The sequence below is a fragment of the Macrotis lagotis genome, chromosome 3 (assembly GCF_037893015.1).
Source record: "Macrotis lagotis isolate mMagLag1 chromosome 3, bilby.v1.9.chrom.fasta, whole genome shotgun sequence".
In the NCBI taxonomy this organism is placed as follows: Eukaryota; Metazoa; Chordata; class Mammalia; order Peramelemorphia; family Peramelidae; genus Macrotis; species Macrotis lagotis.
Window position 1 is genome coordinate 212,950,795 of NC_133660.1, and position 18,862 is coordinate 212,969,656.

Below are 18,862 nucleotides of genomic sequence, written 5' to 3' on the forward strand. Positions count from 1 at the left end.
TTTAAAATGAAGTTATTTAGTTTCCAATTAATTATGGGTCTATATCTCCCTGGCCCAGTATTGCATGTGATTTTTATTGCATTATGATCTAAGAAAGATGTATTCACTATTTCTGCCTTTCTGCATTTGATTATAAAGTTTTTAAGCCCTACTACATGGTCAATTTTTGTGTAAATGCCATGTGCTGCAGATAGGAAAGTATATTCCTTTCTATCCCCATTCAATTTCCTCCATAGGTCTATTAGGTCTAGGTTTTCGTTATTTTTTGTTAACATTTTTAACATATTATTTGTTTTCCAATTATATACAATAGTAATATGCACCCATCATTTTTTGCAAGGCTTTGAATTCTACAATTCCCCCCTTCCCTCTCCCACCCACAGAAGATTGTCTGATAGTCTCTACATTGCTTCCATGCCATACATTGATATAAACCCCCTACCACCCACCCCCAAGAAGATGAGAAACCTCAAGGAGAGAGAGAGACAGAGAGAGAGAGAGAGAGAGAGAGAGAGAGAGAGAGAGAGAGAGAGAGAATAAAAAATTAGACTTCAGGGTGGCTAGGTGGCATAGTGGATAAAGCACGGGCCCTGCAATCAGGAATACCTGGGTTCAAATCCAGTCTCAGACACTTAATAATTACCTAGCTGTGTGGCCTTGGGCAAGCCACTCAATCCCATTTGCCTTGCAAAAACCTAAAAAAAATAGACTTCAGTCTATGTTCAGATTCTGATGGCTCTGTCTCTGGGATGAGTTGCTTTCTTTATCATAAGTCCACCAGAGAAGTTGCTTCAATATTATTTCACAGTTCATTTTACTAGCTGTACCTCCACTCTATTTCTCCCCACTCTCATTTATTCTATTCTCTCTCTTTCCTTTCATCCTGGCTCTGTCCAAAAGAGTGTTGAATCTGAGTATTCTCTCCCTCAATCTTCCTTCTTTCCTATTACCTATTCCCCCCTTCCCTCCCCCCCCTTCCCTCTTATCCCGTCCCTTTCTTCTTATTTTCCTCTAGGTTAAAAGAGATTTCCTCACCCTATTAAATGTGTGTGTGTGTGTGTGTGTGTTATTTCCTCTCTGAGCCATTTCTGATGAGAATGAAGACTCACTCATTCCCCCTTGCCTTCCCCCTTTCCACTTCATTGAAAATGCTTTTTCTTGACTCTTATGTGAAATTTCTTAGCTTCTTCTTCATCTCCTTTTCCTTCTTCCCAGTACTTTCCTTTATCACTCATTGACTCCATCGCTTTACTGTATTATACCATTATATCCTGCTCCTTCCTAGGTCCTTTCTATATATGCTCCTTCTAACTGCTCTTATAAATGAGAAAGTTCATATGAGTTATCAATATCTTCTTCCCATGCAGGAATACACACAGTTTAATATCCTTAAATTCCTCATAGTTAGTCCCTCTCTTCCACTTCCTCTATTGTTCACCAGAGTCCTGTACTTGGAGATCAAACTTTCTGTTCAGCTCTGGTTGTTTCAAGAGGAAAGTTTGAAAGTACCCTGATTCATTCAAAGTCCAACTTTTCCCCCTGAAAGAGGATGTTCAGTTTTGTTGGGTAGTTGATTCTCAGTTGTAAACCAAGATCTTTTGCCTTCTGGAATATCATATTCCAATCCCTACAAGCCCTTAATGTAGATGGTGCCAGATCCTGTGTAATCCTGATTATGGAGCCTCGGTAACTGAATTGTTTGTTTCTGACAGCTCTTAGAATTTTCTCTTTGATTTGGGAGTTTTGGAATTTGGCTATAATATTCCCAGAAGTTTTTCTTGAGGGATCTCTTTCAGGAGGGGATCAGTAAATTCTCTCGATTTCTATTTTGCTGTTTGCTTCTGGGATCTCAGGGCAATTTTGCTGTCTTATTTCTTGAAAAATGAAGTCTAGGCTCTTCTCCTGGTCATGACTTTCAGATAGCCCAATAAGTTTTAAATTATTTCTTCTGGATCTGTTTTGGTGATCGGTTGTTTTTCCAATGAGATATTTCTCATTTTCTTCTAATTTTTGACTGTTTTGGAAAAGTTTTATTTCTTCCTGATTTCTTGCAAAGTCATCAACTTCCTTTAGCTCCTTTCTGCATTTGAAGGAGTTATTTTCTTCAGAGAGCTTGTTTATCTCTTTTTCCAGCTGGCCAATTCTGCTTTTTAAAGCATTCTTCTCCTCATTTGCTTTTTGTTTTGCTTTTTCCATTATTTTCTTCAGTATTTTTTTGTATAACTCACCAAGGTTTTGATTTGGTTTTTATGATTTTTCTACATCGCTCTCACTTTTCCTCCCAATTTTTCCTCCTTCTCCCTTAATTGCTTTTCGAAATCTTTTTTGAGCTCATGCATAGTCAGAGCCCATTTTCTATTTCTCTTGGAGGTTTTGGATGTGGAAGCTTCAATTTTGTCATCATTTGAGTATATGTTTTGATTTTCCATGGGACTGAAGTAATTCTCTATGATCAGATTCTTCTTTTTTCTCTTGTTTACTCACTTCCTTAGCCCAAGACAGCATTTCCAAATCTTTGGGGATTTTTTTGGGACACCCCACTTGGACCTTTATTCCTCAAAGGTCTTATGCTCTCTTACCTGTGCTTTGATATGTAGATGGATCCCCATACCTCCTTCTTCCCTGGGGCTTTAGGGAAGGATCCAGCTATCTTAGTATAGAGGCCCAAACTGCAACCTGGGTCTGAGTGTAGGCAAACAACAGAGTTCTACCATGAGGGAGAGCAGAGAAATCTCTGAAGACTTCCTTCCCTTACTGTTTCTGGGGGTCAGGCTGCTTTCTCCAGATTCTCCCTGCAGGTTCTGAAGCTGGTGCTCCACACTCATTCTGGTGCAGCAGAGTTATCTTATCACCCCTTCAAGCTGCTGCTGGTGATCCCTGGGCTGGGGTGAGCTGCAGCTGTGACTTTTTCTTCCAACCCCAGGTCCTATGAAACATACCTTTCCTGCAGAACTTCTAAGTTATCTTGGACTGGGAAAATGTATCACTCAGTCTTTCTGTGGGTTCTGCCCCTCTAAATTTTGGCTCGAACCGCCATCATTTGTTTGGTTTTTTTTGGATGTTGGGTGCAAGGAGTTCTCAAGAAATGCTGCCTTCAAGCTGTTATCTTGGCTCCGCCCCCAGGTCTAGGTTTTCTAACATTCTATTTATCCCTTTAACTTCCTTCTTGTTTATTTTATGATTTGATTTAACTAAATCTGAGAGTGGGAGGTTGAGGTCACCCACTAGTAGAGATTTGCTGTCTATGTCTTCCTGTAACTCCTTCAACTTCTCTAAGAATTTGTATGTTATACCAGTGGATACATACATATTTAGTATTGAAATTACTTTATTGTCTATGGTACCTTTTAGGAGGATATAGTTTCCTTCTTCATCTCTTTTAACACTACCTATTTTGGCAGTTATCTCAGACAAATGATTGTTACCCCTGCTTTTTTTCACTTTAGCTAAAGCAAAATATATATATTTTGTTCCAATCTTTTACCTTTATTCTATATGTATTTCTCTGCTTCAAATGAGTTTCTTGTAAGCAGCATTTTGGTTTTTAATCCACTCTGCTATTCACTTACATTTTAAGGGAGAGTTCATCCCATTCACATTCAAAGTTATAATTACTAAATCTTTATTGCCCTCCATGGCATCTTCCTTCTGTTTGAATTTTTCCTCTTTTTTCCCTTTATCCATATTCCCCAGTGTTTTGTTTCTGAATACCACCACATTCAGTGTGTTTTCCCTCTTATGTCAATCCCCTCTCCTTTATTTCCCCTTTCCCTTTTCCCTTTCTTCCCTTCCTTCTGTTAGTTCCCCTTTTTCTCTGCTCCCCATCCCCCCTCTCTTTTTCCTCTTTTAATGCTTGAAAGGTAAGACAAGTTTCTTAACTTAACTGAGTGTGTCTAAGTAAACTTTAAGCCAAGTCTGATGAGATGAAGATTCAGGTGGTTCTTATCTCCTCCCTTCTTCCCCTCTATTACATTAGGTCTTTTGTACCTATTGAATTATTGACATTTACCCCATTCAATCTCCTCCATCCTCCTATCTCCTTACTGTCCCCCTTTTAAAGGAGAGATTGTTTTTAAATCATTCTATCTAAGTCACAGAAAAATTATGAGTATCCATCACTTCTGGATATGTTTATTCTTTCTAATAGCATTATAATTCTCAGGAGTTATGATACTCTTTCTCCCAAGTGGGTATATAGCCAGTTACATCTTATTGGATAGCGGTTTCTTTTACCTTTTCTTGTGTCTCTTGAGCCTCCTGTTTGATGTCCAAATTTTCTATTCAGCTCAGGTCTTTTCATCAGGAAAATTTGGAATTCTCCTATTTCATAAAATGTCCATCTTTTCCCCTAGAAGAGAAGGCTCAGCTTTGCTGAATAGTGGATTCTTGACTGCATTCCAAGCTCCCTTGCTCTTCTGAATATCTTATTCCAGGTCCTACATAATCCTTACTATGGCTCCTTGGTATTTAAATTTTTTTTTCTGGCTGCTTACAGGAATTTTTCTTTTATCTGATAGTTCTGGAATTAGGCCACAACATTCCTTGGTGTTTTCATTTTAGGATCTCTTTCCAGAGGGGACTGATGTATTCTTTCATTAACTATTTTGCCCTCTGGTTCCATGATATCAGGGCAATTTTCCATCATTAAATCCTGTAATATTAAGTTCAGGCTTTTTTCTCTACAGTGTTTTCAGGAAGGCCTATAATTTTCAGGTTGTCCCTTCTTGGTCTGTTCTCAAGGTCAGTGGTTTTGCTGATAAAATATTTTACATTGTCTAGTATTTTTTCAATCTTTTGGTTTTGTTTAACAGAATCTTATTGTCTCATGAAGTCATTAGTTTCCACTGATTCCATTCTTTTTTTTTAGAGAAGAATTTTCTTCATTTATCTTTTGCATCTCCTTTTCCAGTTGGTCAATTCTGTTTTTGAAGGAATTTCCCATTTTCCCAAGTGTAGTTTTGAGAAATTCATTTTCTTTTTTGCATTTGCCCAATTGAAGATTTGAGAAAGTTATTCTCATTTTGTATTTGTCCAATTGTATTTTCCAAGGATTTGTTTTCTTGTTGCAAGGTTTAATTTTCTCTTGAGTTTCTTTTCCCAATTTTTCCAATTGATTTTTTTTGCAAGGCAAACGGGGTAAAGTGACTTGCCCAAGGCCACACAGCTAGGTTATTATTAAGTGTCTGAGACAAGATTTGAACCCAGGTACTCCTGACTCCAGGGCTGGTGCTTTATCCACTACGCCACCTAGCCGCCCCTCCAATTGATTTTTAAACTCATTCCTGATTTCTTCAAAGAAGTCTTTGTGGGCTGGAGACCAATTCATAGTCTCCTCAGAAGTGCTAGATCTCTCCAGGTTAGAATCTATTTCTTCTAAGTTTTTCTCCATAGGCCCCCCTTTTAACTGACCTTTCTTCATATTTCTAGGATCTTGTGTTGGGGGGGATGGTCTTCAGAGGTTTGCTTTTGAAGATCCTAGAGGCTTTGTTCATTTGTCTTAGTAATTCCAAGGGCTGGCCAGCATGAAGTGCTGGTTGCTTTCTCTGTAGTGTTTTGGTCCCTCTGCAGCAGGATCTGAGTTGACCTTGAAAAATATGCTGAACCCTGGGGGAAGGGAGTTAATCTCTTTCCATTGAGTGAACTTTGTTGCCCTTGGCTGAGGGGGTGGAGGCTTGTTTATTGTTTGGTCTGGGTGAAGGGCTCAACTGAAAAGAATGGAGCACAGTTTACTGACCCAGCTGGTTGTTCTCCAGGTATACTCTGAAACTCTGTGCTAGAACTCACCCTCCCATAGCATCTCTCTCCCCAGGCTGTAGCTAAATTTGGATCTCACACCTGTTCTCCTAGCTTCTCTTTCTGGGTTTTGTCGATCAAATTTCTGTTAAGAGGTTTCTTTCACATTGTTTTTGAGGGGAAAGAGGAGCATGTAACAAAGTGTTTATCTTCTCTCCACCTCTTGGGGCCAGAAGTCCAGAATTAGTATTCTTAACTGTAAATGTGAATGGGATGAACTGTCCCATAAAACAGAAGCAAATAGCAGAATAGATTAAGAATCAGAATCCTACAAGAAACAAAGAGATTTGAAGCATTTGAAGCAGAACTAGATAAATCTAACAACAAAAATAAGAAGGAAGTTTAGAAGGTGAATGAAATCTTAGAAAACTTAGATATGATAGATCTCTGAAGAAAACTTAATGGGGGATAGAAAAAAAATATATCTATTTCTCGGCAGTTCATGGCACCTTCACCAAAACTGATCATATACTAGGCACAAAAACCTTATAATCAAATGCAGAAAAGCAGAAATAATAATTATTCACTTCTCAAACCATGATGCAATAAGTAAAGGTCAGGGAAAGATAAATCAAGAACCAACTGGAAATTAAATAACTTTATCTTAAATAATGGGAGCATCAGACAGCAAATAATAGAAATAATCAATATTTATATCCACAAAAAAGATAATAGTGAGACATCATACCAAAATTTATGGAATGCAATGAAGGAAGTTTTGAGGGGAAACTTTATATCTCTAAATGCCTATATGAATAAAATAGAGAAAGAGAAGATCAACGAATTAGGTATGCAACTAAAAAAAGAAAAAAGAACAAATTAAAGATCCCCAATTAAATATCAAATTAGAAATTCTGAAAATCAAGAGATTAATAAAATTGAAAACAAGAAAATCATTGATCTCATAAATAAAATTAAGGGTTGGTTTTGTGAAAAAATCAATAAAATAAACAAGTTTTTGGTTGATCTGATTTAAAAAAGAAGATAAGCAAATTGTCAGTATGAAAAAAGAAACAGTGAACTAACCACCTATGAGGAGGAAATTAAAGAGGTAATTCAGAGCTACTTTGCCAAAATGTATGCCAATAAATTGGATAACTTGATTGAAATGGATGAATATTTACAAAAATACAAACTGCCCAGATTAATAGAAGAGGAAACAAATTACTTTAACCCCCTTTCAGAAAAAGAAATTGAAGAAACCACCAATAAATTCCATAAGAAAAAATCTCTAGGTCCAAAATGGATTTACAAATAAATTCTACCAAACATTTATGAACAATTAATTCCTATTCCACCTATACTATTTTTAAAAAATAGGAAAGGAAGTTCTGCCAAACTCTTTTTATGGCACCAACATAGTGCTGATACCTAAAGCAGGAAGAACTATATTATAGATCAATCTCCCTAATGAATATTGATGCAAAACTCTTAAACAAAATTTTAGCAATGAGACTACAGTAAGTTATTACCAATATAACAAACCATGATCAGGTTGGATTTATACCAGGCAGGCAGGGATGGTTGGAAAACACAACAAAATTAAACATATCAATAGCAAAACCAATAGAAATCATATGTTTGTCTCAATAGATGCTGAAAAAGTCTTTGATAAAATACAACATTCATCCCTGCTAAAAACTCTAGAAAGTTTAGGAATAAATGGACTTTTCCTTAAAATAATAAATAGTATCTGTCTGAAACCATCAACAAATACTATTTGTAATGGGGCAAAAACTCTGAGCATTTCCAATAAAATCAGGGGTGAAACAATATATAGTATTAGATACTATAATAGATACTATCAATATAGTTTTAGAAATGCTATCAGAGCAATAAGAGAAGAAAAATAAATTGAAGGAATCAGAACTGGAGATGAGGAAGCAAAACTTTCACTCTTTGGAGATGATATGATGGTATACCTAGAGAACCTGAGAAAATCATCTTAGAAAAACTCCTTTAAACAATTAACAAATTCAGCAAAGTAGCAGGATATAAAATAAACCCACATAATCAATAAACCCACATCAACATTTCTATATATGAACAGCAAAGTCCAAGAACAAGAGATAGAAAGAGAAATTCCATTTAAAATAATTATAGACAACATTAAATACTTGGAAATCTACCTCCCAAGACAAACCCAGAAACTGTATGAGCACAATTATAAAGCACTCCTCACCCAAATAAAGTCAGATCTAAATAATTGGAAAAGTGTCCAATGCTCATGGTTAGATCATTCTAATATAATAAAAATGCCAAATTAAATTACTTATTCAGTGCTATACCAAGCCATTCAGTGCTTTATCAAGCTAGAAAAAAACAATAACAAAATTCATCAGGAGCAATGAAAGGGCAAGAATACCAAGGGAACTGATGAAAAAAAAATGTAAAGGAAGGTGGCCTAGCTCTACCAGATCTAAAACTATACTATAAAGCAGCAGTTATCAAAATTGCTGGTACTAGTTGAGAAACAGAATCATGGATCAGTGGATTAGGAGAGGTTCAAAAGAAACTGCAGTAAATGACTACAACAATCTACTATTTGAAAAACCCAAAGACAGACTCTGGGATATGAACTCACTATTTGACAAAAATTGTTGGGAAAACTGGAAAATAGTATGGCAAAAACTAGGCATAGTTCCACATATCACACCCTATACCAAAATAAGGTCAAAATGGGTACAGGATTTAGACATAAAAAATGATACCATAGATAAATTAACCAAAAGCTTATCTATTGGATCTTTGAAGATGGGATAAATTTATGAACAAACAAGTATTAGAACACATTATAAATGGCAAAATAAATTATTTTGACTATATTAAATTGAAAAGATTTTGCACTAATAAAATCAATGCTGCCAAAATTAGAAGAAAAGCAGAAAACTGGGAAACAATCTTCACAACCAGGAGCTCTGATAAAGGTCTCATTTCTAAAATATATAAAGAATTGCATCAAAATTGTAAGATCACAATTCATTACTCAATTGATAAATGGCCAAAGGATGTGAACAGACAGTTTCCAAATGAAGAAATTAGAGAAATGGAAATTAAAACAACAATGTGGTATCATCTCACACCTATTAAATTAGCCAAGATGAGAAAAAGGAAAGATGATCAATATTGGAGAGGTTGTAGAGGATTGGGACATTAATGGTGGAGTTGTGAATGTATTCAACCTTTCCGGATTGCAATATGGAACTATGCCCAAAGAGCAATAAAATTGTTCATACCCTTTGACCCAGCAATTCCAAGTTTAGATCTATATCAAGAAGAAATAATAATAATAAAATAAAATAAAAATAAATAAATAAATAAATAATAATAATAAAATAAAATAATAATAAAATGGGAAAAGTCCTACATATTCCAAAATATTAATAGCAGCTCTTTTTTGAGTGGCAAAAAAGGGGATGAGCAACAATGGCTTAACAAGTACCTGAATACTATGGAATATTATTGTTCTATAAGAAACCATAAATGGTCGAACTCTAGAGAAGCATGGAATAACTTATGGGATCTGATGCTGAGCAAAAGGAGTAGAACTAAGAGAACAATGTATATATCAACAACAATATTATGAGATGAACAACCTAGATGGAAGCAACTCCTCTAGGCAGTCCAGAGAACTAGGACAGTTATATTAGACTGGCTATGGACTATGTTATCCCCAACCAGAGGAAGAAAAGCAAAAGAAATCACACACACACACACACACACACACACACACACACACACACACACACAAACCAAAACCCTTCCAAATCTGATGAACTTTATAAAAATTATCTCTTATGTATCTCTTTCCCTTAATATTAATTCCTCATGCTGAAAATTACTAATTTGTAAATATATTTATCAAAACATGTATGTAAAATGCTAACCCAACTTTTCCCTGGGTGGGGTGGAAATAGAGGGTGGAGGGAAATTTTTTAACTTTTAAATATGCATATGCATATGGATTAAAATAAATAAATAAATTTATTTTAAAAATTAAATTTCTGGGAATATTTACACAGTTTCATCACTTTTTCTTCTTTCCTCTCCCACAAATATGAGCAATTGACTCAACTGTTATGACTCCATTAACTCTGCGCATGTTCTTGATGCTTCAAATTAATATAACATGCAGTACCTTTTTCATCCATGGGAGATTAATCATTTTACTCAGAATTTTGCTATACATACATTGGAATCCAGTACTAATAATACTTTTTAGAATTATGATAATTTGTCATATCTCCATGTTTTAGCCTGCTATGTATACAGTATCACTAAACTTCTCTCCTCAGAACAGTTGGTCCATGATATTGAGTCATTCACTCATTCACCTCTGTAGATTTGCATCTTTATGGGGGAATCTTTCTACTTGAAAAGGAAGTTTTTTGGAATAACATTTCCTCTCTTGTTGTGAATATCTCCATAAGAAATTCAGGGATGAGCCTAGAGACTTCTTTGAAATAGTAACTCAGATTAATGAATTGATAAATTATTTTGGGAAAGGTTTCTTTCCTAAGTTGCTCCATGGTGAAACAGGTCATCTCTAATAGCTAACTTTCTGTTAATCAACTTTTCATGTTTAGTTAGAGTGATCCTCAGGGTTCAGACAAATAATCAATCCATCATTGAATAAATACTTAAAGCCTTACCCTATTGATAAGACCATGAGATCTTAACTTCTGCAAGAGAAACCTTCAGGAATGTCTTCGTGAGAGTGAAAGTACCAGAGGAAGGTCTCTAATACATCAAATGGATCATTTATAAATAATTTATGGGAAAATATACACAAGAAACACATTTAATTAGATGTTGGGAAGGGTTTATGTTCTATATCAGGAAGAACAACTAAGTTGAAGAAAGCAGAAGTCCACTAAAACAATAAAGGGCTTGTAATCACTTGTTGCCCATCAGTGATTTTTAATTAGGACTGTTATTTCTCAAGTAGATCCCCAAATTAATTTTGTTTTGCTTCATTTTTTTTATTTGGGAAGGAACTATATATTTTTTTTTGTTTCAGGAAAAGTTCCAACTTCAGAAAATGTTAATCCGTTGCTCACAGCAACAGAATATGCAGGTAAAGCTGGGAAGAATAAATAAGTCTGTCAGAAAGGGGCATGCTTCAGGATGGAAGCATAAATAATTATTATCTCTAATAATTATATTTTAAGAAGTCAACCCTACCCCAAACTTTGGAACAAATCTTGGACCTGGCTGGGGGAGATATAAAGAATGGTGTACCAGTATCTTCAGAACCAGCAATTATTCTTCTGTGACCTGTGTACTCAAATGAGTTTCTCCAGACCTTGAAAGATGAGCCTGTCTTAACTTCAATTTAACTCTTGAATTATACTTTGGATATACTTTTTCAATTTACAGCTTTACCTTGGCTTGCCAGTAAATCCATATGTATTTTAAGATATTTTTTTAGTTACTTGACAGAAATTTGGAAAAATCTCAAAATGAGAAATATTGATTAACTTCATTTTCCTAAGATAATTTGTTTTCCAAAAAGGCTTTTTCTCATACAACCCTGATTATGCACACAATGCAAGCAGTATTTTTATTTTTCAACATTAGGAACTGGCTCAGAGGAGTCAAATGCCTTATTCATGGTCACATCACTATTAAATGTTAGAGATGGAATCAGAAATGTGGTCTTCAGTTTCCAAAGTCAGCATAGTTAAGTTCTGGTCTTGCAGTCAAGAAGACCTGGGTTCAAATCCAGTCTCAGACACATGATAGATATTTGATCAGGAGCAGCTATTTAACTTCTCTGAGGCTCAGTTTTCTCATTTGTAAATTGAAGATAATAATATTACTTATCTCCCTGGGTTGTTGTGAAGACTGACTGAAACAGGTAAAAAGGGCTTTGCAAACCTTAAGGACCTAAATAAATATGAGCCATTGTCCAACAGCACTGCTGTGACTAGAAATGGATGAATTATAGGGTTGAATAATTTTATATTAAAATTTCCTTAATTTAACTAAAGAATAGTGGGATTATGATAATTAATTATTGATAATAATTAATAATTGACTAGTATTCTTTTTTTTCCTATAACTATTCCTAGTCTAACTCCTATGTGAAGACAGTCTCCAACAACATCCAAGAAGATTCTATTTCTAAAAAGAGTCAACACTAAAAGTCTAGCCCTCATATGTCTATGTGCACCACCACACAGTCAGGGTAACAAGCAAGGTAAACCAGAGATCTTGATGTATGAAGGAAAATTTAGCTTCATAGGTATCACCAAGACTTGTTGCAATATGATTCATGACTGGCATATGAATTAACTAAAAGGAATAGCCTAAATAAATGTGGAAACCATGATATTCATTTATTCCTGGAAACAGAGGAGTAAACTCCTTATGGGTCTTTATATCCCCAGCAACTAATGTAGTTTTTATCTGAATAATATTTGTTGAATTAAATTGTTTTGTGCTGGAGATACAAATATGAGGCAATGCACAGTACAAACTGACAAAGTACATCTAGTCAAAAATGTGTAACTCAATAGCTTGCAAAATGGTGATTATTGAAAACTATCTTTGCATGTCACTAGGGAAAAATAAAATGGGGAAAAATCAAAGTACATATAGTCTAATAGGGAAATGGAACAATTATACAAATAACTATAATATGAATTGTAATATAATAGTAGGAGAAATACTGAGAGTCCTGAAAGATAACATAATGCAGAGGATTAAGGAAGTTTCATGAAATAGATGATGTTGGATCCTAGCCTTGAGAGAAGGAAAAGATCAAACTAGATGTGCTTTCCCCCATCTTAATTCCTTCCCCCCAACCCCCACAGAAAGCGATATGATAGTCTTTACATTGTTTTCATTCTATACATTGATCAAAATTGAATGTGTTAAGAGAGAAATCTTATCCTTAAAGAAAAAAAAATATAAGAGATAGCAAAATTATATCATAAGATACCTTTTTATTAAAATTTAAATTGAAGGTGATAGTTTTAAACTCCACAATTCTTTGTTTGGATATAGATGTTTTCCATTGCAGATACTCTAAAATTGTCCCTAATTGTTGCACTGATGAAATGAGCAAGTCTATTAAAGTTGATCATCACCCCATGTTGGTGTTAGGGTGTACAATGTTCTTCTGGTTCTGCTCAAAAATAGATGTGATTTTAAAAAATAAGATATAATTGTAAAGAGAGACTATTGAAGAAATGGGGAATAGCATATGTAAGGACACAAAGGTGGGGAAATATCTAGATAAGATGAGGAAATACCTACCAGGGAATTTATTGTGATTGTAATTTTGACTGCTTAAGAGGGAGACATCTAAAAACAAACCTGACAAGGTAAGTTGGATTCAAAGTGCTCAACTTAGATATTTGTATTTTATTCAGAGAGAGAGAGAGAGAGAGAGAGAGAGAGAGAGAGAGAGAGAGAGACGTATCCTTGCAGGGTTTTTTAAGTTTAGAAGTGATCACATAGCTCATGAAGAATGGAGAGATAAATAGATAAGAAAGTTGTTAAAATAGTCCAAATGAGAGTAGGGGTCTGAATTAAGATGGCTGTAATATAACTGAAAAGAAGAGAATAAATTCTCTTTCTTCTAAAGGAATGTCAATAGCATTTAGTAAATAATTGAGGTGAAGGCAAGATAAAAATCAAAAATGTCTCCTGTGTTTCTAGGGTGAATACTGGATGAAGTTAGGGAAAGGGGGGTCAGAATTTAAGGAAAGATTTAGAGGTCCATTTTGGTTGGACTATGTTTTTGTGCCAGTGAAGCTCCAGTCCCAAAGCTAGAGACATCAATTTGAGAGACACTTAATAGTGAAGCCTTGGTCATGGATGACATGACCAAGAGGAAGAAGGAATAAAGGAGAGAAATTACATTTAAGAAGTGAAAGAAGGAAGAAGAGTTCCTAAAGAGTATTAAAAAAAGAATAAATTAGAGAATTAGAAGAGCCAGAAGAGAGCTCTGTAATCCAACGAGGGAAATTATTAAGAAGGGATATATGGAGAAATGAGAGGGGGGGTCATCAATGTGAAACCCTAAAGAAGATCTAGGAAAAGAGAGGTTCAGAATAGAGCATTGGAATTGCAATGAGAAAGTCTTCAAGGGGCAGCTAGGTGGCGTAGTGGATAAAGCACCTGCCTTGGAGTCAAGAGTACCTGAGTTCAAATGCAGTCTCCTACACTTAATAAATACCTATTTGTGTGGCCTTGGGCAAGCCACTTAACCCCATTTGCCTTGTAAAAACCTAAAAAAAGAAAGGCTTCAGAGACCTTTAAGAGGTAGACTTCAGTTGAGTGATAAGGAGTTGTAGGAGGTCATTTTGCAAAGCACTTTTGAAGACTGAGTAGATAGTGAAGCACCTGCTCTTTTTAGAAGAAAGGCTGCTCTTTATAGAAGATCATTGAAATTTAAACTTCAGGAAGTTATCCTCAAATCTTCAAAAAAAGTATCCAAAACATTAAGCAATTTTTCATAAGATTTTCCTCTAAATGACTATAGTTACATTAGGGATTGGTCTATGAGAAAAAGAGAATGTAAGTTTTTCATTTCTAGCTACAGGAAGGAATTTTTCCATAGGAACATAACACTGAGGTTAAAAATACTTGGCACTTGGAGTGCTAGGGTGTGTTTCCAATAGGAAGTACTAGTTCTTTCCCATTTAAGTTTGTGCTTAATTAAATCACTGTTAGTGACCATTGAGCAACTTTTATCCTTGCAAATGAATTCATTTCCATGGATTTTCTTGTCTATTCAGCAGTGCCTAATGGGGTCCTCTGGGCCAGAAAAAGCTGGGACCTTTGTTCAACCCGCCCATAATAGGGGACATGGCAATGCCTATTTCCTGGGGTCCCCAGGGATCAGGAAAATGCTGTGCTGTCAGAATTCTTTTTGCATGAATTACATCTAGTCTTGTGACCTTCCCAGCAGGTGTTTGAGATATTTTTACTTTCTATGAGATTGTGTGCCTCCCCTGTCCCCGATTCATTCCATCATATTGTAGCCTGGGGTAAGAAAACCAAAAACAATAAACTAAAACTAACACAGTTTCTAGAAAGGAGCCCTCTGTGTGTTTAGGGAAATACTTTTAAGAACTACTATGGTAACTTGCTTCTTTTCCTTAGAAATAATCAAGAATAATGCAGGCATTAATCTACATAGAATCATAGATGCTTCAATAAATAATATAACTTCTATTTTCTCTTGCCATTGAACCTGTACAAAATATGTACACAAATAAATATAAATTATATACAAAGTAGCTTTGTTTACATTGAATTCAATCTGAAAGACAAGTGAGACAGAGGAACTCTTCCCTTGACTTTCTCCAAGAAACTACACCCTCACATCTTAGCCTAAGCTTCCATTAGGAAATATCTAATATAAAGGAGGGAAGAATCAGGATCTGGTCAAACTGAGAAATGGGCTTGATTCCTTTAAGGAAAGTTTTGGACAAATTGGAAAGCAATAGGGAATAGAGAGTGGATTGATGACAATGCCACATAAACATCAGTAGAAGGAAATGGGAAGAGGTGGCCTAGAGAGAAAACCACTTAGGATTATATGCGAGTTGTCTTCCAGTATTTGAATGAATAAGAAGCATTAGGCATGTCCTGTTTAGCCCCAGAGGGAAGAACTTGCAACAATAATTAGACATATCAGAGACATAGATTTTTTTGGCTTGATGAAGGAAAACAAAATCCTAATAATTAGAGCTGTCCAGAAGTGGAATGTATTGTCTCATGAGGCATCAAGCACCATGACAATCATCACCAGGGGTTTTTAAGTAGAAACTTAATAAAAGCATGACAAAAATTTTTATAGTGATATAGAGTTCTGATTGAGTTGAACCAGATAGTCTTTGAAGTATCTTCCTATTCAATTAATCCTCTTGCCTGAGAGTTTGGAGATTTTCTCCTTAGTTTAAACTAGGCTACTGATAGAGTGCTGAGTCTGGAGAAAAGAAGACTCATCTTCCTGAGTTCAAATCCAGCCTCAGACACTCAGCTCTGTGACTCTTATCATTTAATCCTGTTTACCTCAGTTTTCTCATCTGTAAAATGTAGGGAGGAGGAAATGGCAACAACTTTAGTATCTCTTCTGAAAAATCCCTATCAGGGAGTTGAACACAACCGAAAAATGACTGAATCACAACACATTACTTATTCTCTATATCCTTTATTAAGAAACTTTGCTTCTCTTGGTACTCAGTTTTCTTATCTGTAAAATATGCTGATTGAAATAGATAATTGTAATAGTCCTTTCTACCACTATCATTTTTAAATATGGTTTTTTTAGCTGTGAAATGTTGTTTTCAAAATTTTCCTTCTGACTGTAAGTTCGATGTTCTAAGGGACCTTCCATCATGGGCATTCATGGTTCTATGATCCAAAAGCTTTTTCTAATGATTGAAGTAAAGGAGCTATTGTTAAAAATAAGCAAATCATCTTCCAAGGAGATTCTTTGGATGCCAGCAGTCATTTTGTGGATGATATCCAATTTGCTAGTGAAAATATAGGATTCATTCCTTCACACTCTATAGGCGTTAATTAGGTTGGACACTTGGTCTTTGGAGTAGGCATAAAACTTTGCTGTGTATGAAACTATTCTCCCTTCAGATCATGAAGAGATTCCTCACTATGACTTCTCATTGCATTTTATTTTTCATTTCCAACTTTGAGTCATATTGTGAGACCTCAAAAGGAAGTAATCTGAAGTGGCCTAAGATTCCATTACATCTGATCACATCTGACATGCAAGCTGTGCTTATTCGCTGTGCATTGGCCTCATCTGGGGTTAACTGCAAGTCATTTTTAAATTTGGACTTAAAGAAAAAAAATAAATTGCATAAGACTCAGAAATCAGTGAGCTGTATGCTCAAACTTTGGTGTGCAGAAGACTAATGAAAGTATCTCCATTTTCTTTTCAGGGACCGAACAGTTCTCTTCACAGAGATGAGTTTTGTTTTTGTTCTTGGTTGCTTAATATACTTGCTTATTCTTTCCCCACACTTGCCTTCAATCATCTGTGATCTTCCATTGAATACTAAAATCTTAAATTTGGAAAAGACTTTAGAGAATTTTCAGTTAAATTTTTCATACATTGCCGATTCCTCACTCTACCTCCTCCTAAAGTAGATCTGATAGATGATTCAAATCATATCTACTATATGCCATATCTGAGTAAGACTATTTTTATGTAATGCCCAGAGATGGTCAACTCATCTTTTGCTTAAAGACTTTCAAGTGAAGGGAAACCCCTTACTTTCCAAGGTAAATCATTCTGCTTTTGAACAGATGGTCACTCAGTCTTTGCTACTTCCATGTCTTTATCTATTCTAATTCTGACTTCTGAGGAACTTTAACAGAGCACCTAATGAAAATCTTTCAAATATTTGAAAATCATCATCATATCATACCTTAAAGTTGTGCTTCTGCTGGAGAAGTCATTCCTATATAAAATAATATTTTAAATGAAAGAAGAACTGGAAACCAGAGAGAGAGAAAAATCAAGCAAAATGTTTCCATTATGACTCCAAGAAACTGGACATTTCTTGTGCAGAAGCAGCATTGTGTTCAGATCAGGTGACACAGACCCAAGTCCTGGCTCTGTTATTAACTTTTCATATAGCTGTCAGAAGGCTGGTTCTCTTCTTTGGTTTTATATGGTTTAGAACTTGAAGGGAGGAACCTTAGAGACCATTAAGTTCAATCATCTTATTTTGCAGATTAGGAAACTGAAAATCAGAGAAATGAAGTCTTAAAGTAACTTTCTTAAAGTAACATACCTTGGGGCAGCTAGGTGGTGCAGTGGATAAAGCACCGGCCCTGATGTCAGGAGTACCTGAGTTCAAATCTGGCCTCAGACACTTAATAATTACCTAGCTGTGTGGCCTTGGGCAAGTCACTTAATCCCATTGCCTTGCCAAAAAAAAAAAAACCCTAAGAAAAAATTAAAGTAACATACCTTGCCACTAGCTTTTGATATTTCTGAGCTCTTGTCAAGATTTACTTCATGCATCATCTCCTGTGGCCAACCTTTCCTCACTAATTGTTAGTATTAATATACTCCCTCTCAGATTAACATTTTTATGCTTATCTTTTTGCATATTATAAATCTCCAGCAAAATGAAAGCTCCTGGAAGGCTGGGGCTGGTTTTCATGTTCATTTTGTATCCTGAGAGGCTAGTTCCTGCTCTCAATAATCTTACATTCTATTAAGCAGGGGGGGAAAACAAATACAGAAATAAATAAATAGGAATCAGATATCAATGTTGTTTTCCAAGGGGAGCATTAACAGTCTGGAAAATCAAGAAGGGCTTATTGTAAGAAGAGGCACTTTTGCTGAGCCTTGTTTAGATCTAAGGATTTTAAGAGGAGGGACATGTAACTGTCAGTGTATACAAAAAATTTGTACAATCCTATAAGGATGGTTTTTGGAGCATTAATGACCAGAATATAGCCAAAAGTACACAGAACTACAAAATTAGCCCTTAAAATGATATAGGAGCTTGAAAAGCATCAAAGAATGGGGAAAATGGGAGCAATTATCATACATAACAGACAGAAAGTAAAGTTTACTATGCTTCTATTTTCCTTGCCAAGGAGAAGGAAAGATTATAGCAGAGAATGGAAGCACAAGATAGATGAGGAATGATAAGCATTCATTGTAGTTTTCTCCTTGATTTAAAATAACCTATTCTTCTTAAAATTGGTAAGTTTAAATTTAGAACATCAACAGTTACTCAACATGACCTGCAATTTTTAATTAAATTTAATTAAAATTCAAAAACGTAAGTTGTACATGACATAGTTCAGTTTTCAGAATAGATTATGTTATTCAGAAATTTTTTTTCCAGTTAAAATAATTATGATTTCTTGAGAGGAAAGAATGTTTCCATCTAAATAAAGTCATAATAGTGGTGACTTGGGGATATAAATAGGACTAGAGATGGACAAGGGGCTTTGCGATCATCTTCTCTAACCCCTTCATTTTCTAGATGAAAAACTGAGACCAAGAGAAAGGATTTCATTGCCCAAAATAGTAATAAAATCAGAATTTGAACCCAGGTCTTTT